General features: G+C 43.1%; 1 pseudogene; it reads left to right on the plus strand.

Moving 5' to 3' along the window:
- LOC146194702 (cytochrome P450 3A4-like) overlaps nucleotides 1-9,186 on the plus strand; it is a 28,224-nt pseudogene extending 19,038 nt beyond the window's left edge.
- Nucleotides 9,187-11,411: the final 2,225 nt, after the last annotated feature.

Genomic DNA, 11,411 nt, shown 5'->3' on the forward strand with positions numbered 1-11,411 from the left:
GGCAGACGAGAAGTTTGTGAGACCACATGCCTACGCTGTTTCCGCCGCGCCCACTGAAGACAAATTCCTGTTGACGTTCTTTTAAAGGCGATTCGGAGAAGGTCACGTGGTGGCTATGTGGCGTTCCAGACTTGATGTCACGCGGGAATGGACAATCAAAAAGAGGAGGCTCCAAAGGTGACGGTGCAGCCAGAAAACACGTGTCGATTTCTGATCCATTTACTGCAGTCGTTGATGCGGCAGAACTAGGTAAAAAAACCTGCACAAGGCAGAAGAGAAGTTTGTGAGACCACATGCCTACGCTGGTTCCGCCGCGCCCTCTCATGCATGCAGAATGATTCCCATAATAAACGTAGCACAGATAAATTAACGTTACACGTTTTTTTTACGTTACCTAAGGCCTTAAACGCGTGAAAAATGCTTACATCGCCACCTTTATTAATACTGCGACGTCAAATCACTTTCTTACATTGCGCCTCCTAATTTTTGTTTGTCTCGTTTTGCACATGGAGTTTCGCGAAGTGACCGGAGGTTTTGGGGACACCGAAATGAAGGGCTTCGGAGATGTGGGACCATATGGGCTCCTTAAATATTACGAACTCGCCTTTCATGTTCACTGAAAAACTGCATGGCTGAGATTGAACTGAATACTCAGGCGCCTTAACCACTAAGCCACGCGGCGGGGTGGCACTTTAATTTTAAACGTGCATTGAGATATATTTGGAATTTCGATGACATGAACTTTTTGAGATGTGCAGTCAGGATGAGCCTAATAATAAGGTAATTATGCTTAAATATGCAAAATAAAATTTGAATTATTGGCCTTGACAAACAAGTAGAAATGAGGTGTAACCGACCTTTTCGCAGTCTTTTCTTTCTTGCATCCTGAGCAGCACACTCCCAAAGCTCTCCACAAACATTTGTTGCATTTAGTTATTCATCTCAATGTATTCGCCGCGTTCTGAATCTAAAATTGATTTAACAGCGCGCTCGAAATGCGGGGTTAAACCCTATATCGGGACATTCTTCAGAGAGGAAAATAAATATGATGGTATTACTTGCACCGGATTTTTGAATTTGTATTTTCACCCTGTGGAATAGTGTAGGACATTTTGTGACTAACATATTGGTTGGAATGTCGTAACCTTGCAATACATAATAAAGTCTCGCTTTTTTGGTTGTCCTGGGATTGCTATCATTAATTAAAAACTACACAAAAGAAATTTTGGATTCTTTATTGGCAAAATAATGCAAACGAAAATGATGTGCCCCGAGAGAATTACTACAGATATACAATTGTGACAGCGCATTCTCGCGCTGGATTAAAAAGCTGTGGCGCTCATAAGCAACTTCCAACTGTATATTTTCGCTTGTTCAATTCTTCAAGGAATGCGATGCTCGTTTGTGGACTCTACGACTAGCACGATCCCAATATGCGAGCCTTGTCTGTGTACTCATCGCATGTGTGAAAAAAAGGGTGTGCGGACTTCGTAACTGAATATCCTCACCAGTAATTCCGTATGTAGCTGTCCGACAAAAGTCAACGTGCGGAAAAGGCTCAATCAAACGAGCCTCTACGAACGAAAATGATTAGGAGTGAGCCTCAGTGTCCCTTTCATAAAGTTAAATACAGTGTCGTTGAGTGTGTTACCCCTCCGGTTGGTCACAGGAGTATAATAAAGCAACCTGCTGCCCACAGGCCCTTGTTACAGCCCTCTTTTCTCTATAATTTCTATCCTACTAAGTCCTGAAACCCGGTGAAAATTTACTGTGTGAACAAAATAGATATTTGTTTAATCCAGCTTATTACTTAGCTCCCTCTGCAAGGTTGCAGTAATACGAGAACAACTCTCTCGTTGTTGTTCTCCGTCGCAGCGCTCGTAATTTGCGCTCTGCAAGGTCTGAAGTAATTATTTCTTGGCTATTCTTCAAATGCTGTACGGGGTGGCCAAACGCGAGTCCCATGTTCGAAAAAGAGCACAATGAATAACATACTCATTGCAGTAACACAAAATGTTGTCCAGCCGCACATTTCTCTTTCTTAGCTTTGTCTAGTAAAGTTCAGAAACTTGGCCCATACGATATAGTACACCAAGGTATACACGGCATTTACCAAAGTGTTCAGCACACCAACGGGTCGGATTTGTTAGCCTGGTAATTGTCGTTACTCTCTGATCCCAAACGTTCGAGAGAAATCTCAGACGACCAAAATTTAAAACAAATATTTAAAGAAGCGACTATAGCCGCAGCCCTTACCCTATGCATATAAGTGGCTGTTATGGCGAATCGCGACCAAAGCGACATGCCGCACTCTGTACTTGCGCTATGATATTTATACACTTCAGAGGTCTCCCTGTTCGCTCTTTTCCCGCTTAAGGTGCCCTCATTCCACTTAAAGCGGGACTAGCCCTGCTCCTGTAGCTATGTGAAAACGTAATCGCAGATTTAATATTCCCCCCAAATTATGAGCAGCATGTGTTTGTAAAACGGGCTACGCTGCATAGTCAGATCCGAAACATGCGTGCTCAGAACTTTCGAGCGCGGCCTATGCTGAGCAATGTGTACGAATCAGCTGCTGATTGTCTCACGTTACCTTCTTTTGTTTCTTTTTTCACAGTCCCGAAAACCAGACGTCCTTCAAAACCTGCTTGAGGTGAAATATGTCGATCGTGGGAATGGCTCCGGAGCAAGTAAGGGAGAGAACGGTGAGCTGTAGCTTCTGTCCTTCCGCAAAACACCAGAAAAGGTACCCTATAACCTTCCACTAAACAAAAAACGCAGCAAGTGGCCAGTCACACAGGTAGCAAGACAGCGGTTCCTAAAGTCAGCGATAGCAACTGCTCCTGGTCGCGCACACCGGCTAATCGATGGGCTGCGGGATGCAGCCACCGGTCACTTCCCAAAAATTTCCATTAATTTTCACGGACGCTTCAAAATAGCATCTTCAACACCTAATACTAATAAAAAATGTCAGATGAATAAATGGATTCAAAAGGCGAAATGCAAGCTTATAGAAGCCAATAAGGCACAACGATTCTAGGAGCCCCTTCCAGCAGCATACCTTGGAACCTTTTCTGCAATAATTGTTTGTGCCCCATTTCTCTACGCAAATTTCGAGTTGGCGGCTCCGCTCAGTATTGTGATGGAATGCAGAAAGCGTTTTCGCCCATTTATTAGACACGTTTAGCGCAGCGAAAATGTACTAGCGTGCAAGTATGCCGGGTTACAGAGCGGTTCGTGCGCCCGCTTAATAAGCACACCTTACTCTAGCCCTAGCTGCCACTGCGCCACGCAGAGAATTTCTGGTAAAGATTTTGGGTAGTATACGTTAGTTCGCCTTCGCTATGCTAAAGTAATGTTCTTTTTTCGATGACATACGGGCGAGCGTAAATGGTAGCTGCTGTTTACCCTTTTTTCTCGTGTGGCTTACCTTTGAATTTCTGTTTCTTCTTTTCCCACCAGAAATACCCAAGTCGAGGCCTTTAACCCTTGACTAAGTATTAATCAGTGCTGCTGCGCTCTGCCTTGCTGGGTAAGATCCGGGAGGAAAACAATAGCGCTCGGCGAACCATTCCTCACTCGCGTTGCTTAATCTGGAAGAGCATTTAAGAGATATTCACGTTTGCTAATATCAATTTATTGCAGAATTCTCTTAAGAAAGGGCCTGTTTCAGTAATTTGCGACGTACGTTGGCTAATAACACAAGTCACTTGTTCATCAGTCTAGATAGGTAAGCAGTTTAAGAATACGGATATCGCAAAAAACGTATTCAATCTTTTGTGACCAACCCTGTATCAATAGCCGGTAAGAATAGTGCAGTGAAACTAAGTTTCTTTGTTTTAAAATTTCAATGAAGCCAAGGCACGGGTGGTGCAGCCTTGGGGTACCTACCATCCATATTCCTGGCCGGACGACTGAATTTATTCTCTCGTTCCATTGTCTTTTTCCATGCATATAGAGCCGATATGACAAACACTCTCCTTTTTCATTCGAACTCGTGTTCACATTTTGTATTTCTTGCCTGCCCGATTTCCTGCGGAATTAATTTTGTGTAAATAACTAGTTCGTACTCTGCAGGATTTAATCCTCGCCAAGTCACTAGATTTTGCGAATCTGTCATAAAAGTGTTTTGTAATATCGGAGTGTTACAAGGATATCAAAGAATGTGATAGGGGTCTAACCACGACGAAAATATGTAGAAGCCGCGATTACCAGCTCAATGCTAAAAAGTTCTAAAGTTCAAAATCAAAGTATTTTATGAGACGCGTATTTGTCCAAAGTAGTATCGCCTAAATACTGCGCTCTATTCAAGGGTTCCTCGTTACGCAGGTTTGAAACAATGGCCTCGTCGCTGAGTTACGTCACGTATACACTTGCCAAGCACCCAGATGTAGAAGCCATGATTACCAGCTCTCACAAATTATAAACTCTATAACGATTAAAACCAAAGTGTTCATAAGACGCGTATATGTCCAAAGCAGTATCGCCTAAATACTGCGCTCTATTCAAGGGTTCCTCGTTACGCAGGTTTGAAACAATGACCACGTCTATGAGTTACGTCACGTATGCACTTGCCAAGCACCCGGATGTGCAAGAAAAGGTGCGCGAAGAAGTCATTGAGGCTGTCCGCGAGCAGGTAAGGAAGAAATCTAATTGTTACAGCTCAATTTTTTTTGAACGAGGTACTTGACCGTCTTTATAGATGGTTTGGCTCTTGTGGACGTAACGATTCTTTCCATTTAATTATATTCCATTCTTATGAACAATACAATGACAAACGGATGCCAATACCTAAACCTATTGTGTCCACGCGTAGGGATATTATGCTTCATTAACAGCGTGACAAACGGGACAAGCTGAAGGAAGAGTAAAGACAACCAGACATCTGACGGATAAGAGTTGTCAGTCAGTGCTGCGTTTATCCTTACTCGTTTCTTCTTCTTGTCCCGTTTATTGCGCTGTAAATAAGGAACATCGTCACCAACTCTGCAAAAAACTTATCTTGTCGATATTATGCTCACAGCACAACATCGAATGCATCAGACCTCGTCAATAATATTTCGTAGGCCTGAATAACTCATTCGCTTTGACGGAATTGATAACCGCCCCACCACAGGGTGGCGCATTGGTTACGGCGCTCGACTACTGTTCCCGAGGGTGCGGGATCGTACCCCGGCCTCGTCGATCGCTTTTTGCAGGAGGCGAAAAGCAAGGCTCCCGTGTGCTGTGCGGTGTCAGTGCACGTTAAAGAGCCCCAGGTGGTCGAAATTTCTGAAGTCCTCCAGTACGGCGTCTCTCATAGCTTGAGTTGCTTTGGGACGTTACACCCGACCAACGAATCAACCAACATGAATAATCTTAGTGGCGCCTCCAATTAGATCGCGTGAAAGATGCAGCTCGCTTCTGGCATCAACTGAATACTGCAAGATAAGTGAAGAAGTTATCAACACAATACCGAAAGTCGGCAATTTTTATCGCTGAGAAGAGCTGTTGTTCTCAGCGGTAATTAATCACAATGGTCAGGGAATAGTCTTTTTTATGGTTATGGATCTGTCACATGAGCTGGAGATTAGAGATCAACGCCAAATCTTTGGCTAATATTGATCTGAAAGGAGTTTAACCTGCATAAGAATAAAGAAGTTTAGTCGGTTTCCGTGAGGAAAGGACGAGACAACACAAGAAGTTTTTTCGCGACATTAATTCCACTCAAGACTCTACTCCTGTTAGTTACAGCCACTAAACTACCTCTTAACGACCAGAAATAGGTAGAGATGGTGATCAGGTAGATTTCTGACTTATAGAAAATGTACTTTGCATAATGACTCGATCGGGCTTGCGATTAAGATTTGATGGGGGCTATGTTAATGATCTTCGAAGGGTGGAATCGGCAACAGACTGCATATCAGGTGGCGATGTCTTAGTCGTGAGCTGCGTGCATATGAATATAGTTCTCTTGTTCTTTAGTTGTTGATTATTTCATAGTTTTTGTACGAATCTACTATGCTAATATGCCTATATTGCGTTGGCTACGTCCGCGTCCTAAAACTAGCTCTTTATCTGTAAAGCACCGAACTCAATAGCAGGCTGAATATTAGAATTATGCAACAGAAATCCGTCCGCATTTACTCAACAAGCATTCTTTGGAGCGAAAATGCGCAATTAACGCAGTTCACATTTTCTAGCATTTGGTTTTGCATCCGTTCCCAAGCTTTATTATCCCACAATATGGTTCCGGCAAGTCCGATCTGGGAGCCGTTTACTTGTATGATTTTGTATGTGCTGCTTTAATAATTGAAGGCAAGTGACTGCATAGCAAGTGTGTGGTGTGGCGTGTCGTAAAGCTTTACAACAGTGGGCACAGGCCGCACACCGCGACGTGCAACAGCGTTGTAGTCTATTGAACACGGCATATTGTATAATACGGCATTCGTCGTCTAGGGCACGCTGGACTACGACATTGTAATGAGGAAGCTGAATTATCTGGAACAAGTCATGAACGAGACTCTGCGCCTGTACCCACCTGGTCTAACGTGAGTATAAGTCCTCTCGGTCTACGCGGCTGATGCCAGCAGCACTGAGGGTATACTGCCAACTTCCTGTGGGATCATGTTTTAAATCAATTACAGCTGTCGCTGCAAGCTACATAACGTGTTGCCTTGGGGCCAAGTCGTATTCTGCTAGCTGGACAAATTAGAGCTCGCCCGTGCTAAACCTGCCGAACAATGCTCAGAGTTTGAATTTTCGACAACGAATGGCCCGTTATAGCTAGTTGTTATTTCTGGGCACACTCTGCGGCTTATTGCAGGTTTGTCACGAGGACGACCGAAAAAGACTTCGAGTACAAGGGAATAACGTTCAAGGCTGGAACATGCTTCATGGTGCCGATCTACCAGATACACACGGACCCGCGCTTCTGGCCCAATCCCATGGAATTCAATCCAGATAGGTGAGAGCACAAACGTGTTATAACAAATGATCGCACACATTCAGTTTATGCGTTGATTTAGGAACCGGAACTTGAAGTTCTTAATTTGGACGTCTGGACCACAATCATCATCCGACATGCTCTTCGGTAGTGATAACCATCGCGTCCTTCTTCGCTCTTTCAGAATGCTAGCAAGACTGGGATGATGCTTCTAAAATACCTGGGTTTCTAGTTATGAGGCGTTTGCATATAACCGTCTGCAAAGCGGGTAACAGTGATTTTTGGCGCGTTTATTCGAATACTTACAGTAATGTACTGGGCACCGCCTACTTATGAAGCATGGACTAAAATGCCAATTTATAGCGTGATATAAATTGCAAAGCATTCCTCATTATACTGAATTGAATTAGTAAAGAGCAACGAAAATATTTTAGGTGTGTTGGTAATTGCTGCTCTGTTCTTTCAAACACTAAGTTCTCCCCTGAGGATGAGGACAAGCTGAACAAGAGGGCCTACTTTGCGTTCGGTATTGGACCTCGCAACTGTGTTGGCATGAAGATCGCCATCCTGAACCTGAAATATACGATCGCGAAGCTGGTATTAAAGTACAGTTTTTGAACTGGGGCCGTCGCAAATGGTGAGAACCAAATATCTGGGTTCAGCGTCCGGTACACCTGCGTTCCCATTTCTGTGTCACGCAACCAGGCAATGTGGTTAGCGAGATATTTTAAAACCCATAGCTGATCCCTTCTTTTCCTTTGGTTACGAAGGCTTACAGTCAAATATACTATTCATAATCATCAGTCTGACAGCACAATTGCAAGCTAAGGTTTCTATATATGTCTGCCAAGCAACCCGAGTCTATACCGGCTGTAAACCCTGTTCCGTCCGCCTCATCTCCGCAAAATTCCCTATCCGATCCGCCTACCGCTACAATTTATCTCGCGTCTAATCCAGTTAGTTGCCCTTAGGGGCCTGTCATCGATTATTGTGCCTGAGTGTTATGCATCTTGCCCATGCCCGTTACGTCCTGAATTTCAACATCAGAAATACATATGCAAAAAAGCCCAAAAAAAACGCCTTTATGTACACACGGTTCATCTGCTGCGAGGTGCGGTGATAGTCTTCAACGATGGCTTCGGTCCAAAATTCGATCAACCTCTAAATATTAAAAACGACATATTCTCCTATTTCGTTATATTACTGCCCTGCATAACTACGGGGCCGAAACGTGGAGGCTAACGGAAAGTTTTCCACTTAAATTTAGGATAACGTAGAAGGCTATAGAACGATAAATGGTAGAGGTAACGTTAAGATATAGGAAGTGTGCAGATTGGGTCAGGGAAATAACTCGAGTTAGTGATATTAGAGTGGAAATCAAGAAGAAGAAACAGGCGTGGGTAGGGCATGCAGTGCGAAGAAAGGATAACCGATGGTCATTTAGGGTAACAAATTGGATTCCAAGGGAAAGAAAGCGTAGCAGGGGGCGGCAGCAAGTTAGGTGGGCGGATGAGAAGATCACAGGGGTCAAGTGGACGCCACTAGCCCAGGATCGGGTTAATTGGAGGGATATGAGAGAGGCCTTCGCCCTGCAGGGAGCATGTTCATGCTGATGATGATAACTGTAACATGCCGGACCATACTTCGTCGTACCATATCATACCGCACGCGGCACTTTCTTATTGCATCTTATTACGTGACATCGCACCATACAAGTAATTTTGTATAATTACACAGTCAGACAGTCATGTGGTCGATTCAAAATACTAGTTCATAGGCAACCTCACACTATATAGCCCATTTTTGAAGTTTATATTTCGAACTCATCTCCTTCAAAGCATGTGAGATAGATATCTAAAGGCTAACAAATGCGACCTGGTACTGTTGCCGTCGCATCTATTAATAGTGTGAAGAATTTATGACCCGTGGGTATTACCAAATACTGCCAAGTATTGTCCTAATAAAGTACGAATACTTGCCACATTTCCATATTGGAGCTAGCTGAAGGCATCACAGCGCATATTTGAACTTAACCTTGTTTTGCTTTTCTTTTTCAGGGTCAAATGTGGTTAGACTCCCATGCAATGGTGTCTGAACCTAACGAAGGACCATGGGTTATCCTTAGTCGCGCCAAGGCCTGATATTGCAAGGCTCTGGCACATTGTAAATAATGTTCGAGTCAGCGACAGCGAAGAAGATAAAAACGTTGGTACCAAAGTACTGCTCAATACTGCAGAGCAGCTTTTGTTGCCACGCCTTAAAAAAAATCGAGGCGCCTGTTTTAAGCTCATTGCATTGAGTTTATTTATGCAATGTTATATGTTAGGAGGGGAAAACGTCAACAATGTGATGACAATAATTAAATTTCAAAGATAACAAATATTCTTAAAAGCATGTTGGCAAAAGGTTTCCCTAAAATTGATTTTCAACAGAGGCAGCATTAATTCCCACATTCTTCTTGCCGCTGGGCAACGCTCCCAACAATGAAGGTGATTAATATATGCGAAATTGATTCTCGAGAGCCTTAATGTCAAGAAGGTGAAAGAGTTGAAGATAGACACGATACTGCGACCTCGGTACCAATGGAAACACGGGTTTGCTTGAAAGGAAGGTGTCGCTTTTGAAAGCCAAGATATGGCGAATAGCTTTAAAGTGGTGTCAGACGACTTCATCTATAATAGGTCTGTGTTTGTGGAAATGAGTGATCCACCAGTGCCAAGGTGCGAGTGTGCATTGTGATGAATAAACTGGAGCACTGTGAATAAACTGTATTGAACTCCGAGATATGATTGTTTATTATTATACAGCTAAATTCTGAGCAAAACCATAGCCGTAAACTGGGCTAAAGAAATAGAAACGTATTTACCCCAAGGGAACAAAGGCTAAATTCAGAAAGCATATGCGTAATGATGTGCTTTTGCCAATAAAACTTGGTCACAGCATTCGCCATATTAAGTTGATGTTTATGTCCTCTTGTCTACATCTAATTTGTTACTGGCATTAAAATGTAAAAACAAAATCCCTCGCGGAGCTGCTATCCACCGATTATGCTTAGAAAAGAGTAATAAGTCCGTATGTTGCCGAATCTTCTCCCCTGCTATGACTTTAGTGCTGAGATTTGGGAATAAAGTGAGCGTCGTGAAAATTCCTTGTCATGCGCTTTAACATGGGCATTCGGAACTTTGCAAAGTGCTTTCACGTAGTTAAAAAATATAAAGAGCAGAATTATTGCTCAACTGTGATTTATTAAACGATTAACAGCGCTGCTGAATTCCACTCTACGCTTTAAAAGTTCAAAATAAAGTCTAAGCTTCAGAGAACTTCTGAATTAGATAACTTCCAAGTATACTTCGCAATCATTTTCCAAGTAAACGACGCTAGGAAACCGCTGGCCACGCTCAATAACTACTGCCTAGTACAGATTGCGCACAAATTCTGTCGTTTTATCACAAATTCGTCTTATATGCAGACGCTATACCTTATATAGATAGGAACGATCAGACGGTTGTAGAGAAAAAGCTACAACAGGGCGCTGAGCAAGTCCAATAATACAAGAAAAAAATATGTGATACATTGGAAGGAACAACTGCGTTCGTCATAATCACATTAGGTTAGAAACCATTTTGGTGAAATTATGATGGAATAAAATTACGTGACTATCGCGTAGGGTAAGTTCCAAGACTGGCCCAGCTAAATTTCGTAGGAACCACTGAATTGGTCACGCCCAAATCACGTTGGACACCAATATTGGTCAAATTAGGACGAATTCAAATATTGTGGCTCCAGGCGAAGTACAGTCTTTGTCAAAAATATACAGCCCAAGGGTTTCGCTTCTAAGCCATATAACGAGGTTCCTTGAAGCAATACTGGAATGTATGAGTAAGCTAGAAAAGAGCGAGGATGAAATTTGTCATCTACGAGGTTTCGAACGCTGCAGATGCTCAACGAGCTCCGTTACGGTGCTTAGAAGCAAAACCCTTGGGCTGTATATTTTTGACAAAGGCGGTACATATTGGAATTTGGAAGAAACCCAGTTGAATTTGGAAGGAACAACTTCGCAATATCCGTGTTAAGCTGGACGTAATTTTGATCAAATTTGCTCGGACTGAAATTTAGGGTGTCCGGTGGACCAGAGTTTTAGCATGATCCATCTAACTTTGGAATGATTCATTGGGTTGGTCATAGTGAAACTAGGTCGGAAAGTAGTTTAATACATAATGACGAAATCAAATTTCCTGGCTCCAGGCGGCGAAAATTCGCGGGTGGTTCATCTACATTTCTAATTGCCACTGAGAGCACCACAGTTAAATTGCGGTAGACATAAACTGAACCAAATTTCACGGGTCAGGGGGCCCCACCACGAGACCCAGAAGACTCAGCGAACATCAATAGCTAATTTAGCACGACTGAGAACCCCGCCCAAAGCTCAGTATTTTCTTAGAAGAAAACGTCCATCCTACGGTCCTCTTCTCCTTCTCCCAGCAGG

This window comes from Amblyomma maculatum, chromosome 3 (genome assembly GCF_055883805.1).
Source record: "Amblyomma maculatum isolate TAMU_Amacu chromosome 3, ASM5588380v1, whole genome shotgun sequence".
Lineage (NCBI taxonomy): Eukaryota > Metazoa > Arthropoda > Arachnida > Ixodida > Ixodidae > Amblyomma > Amblyomma maculatum.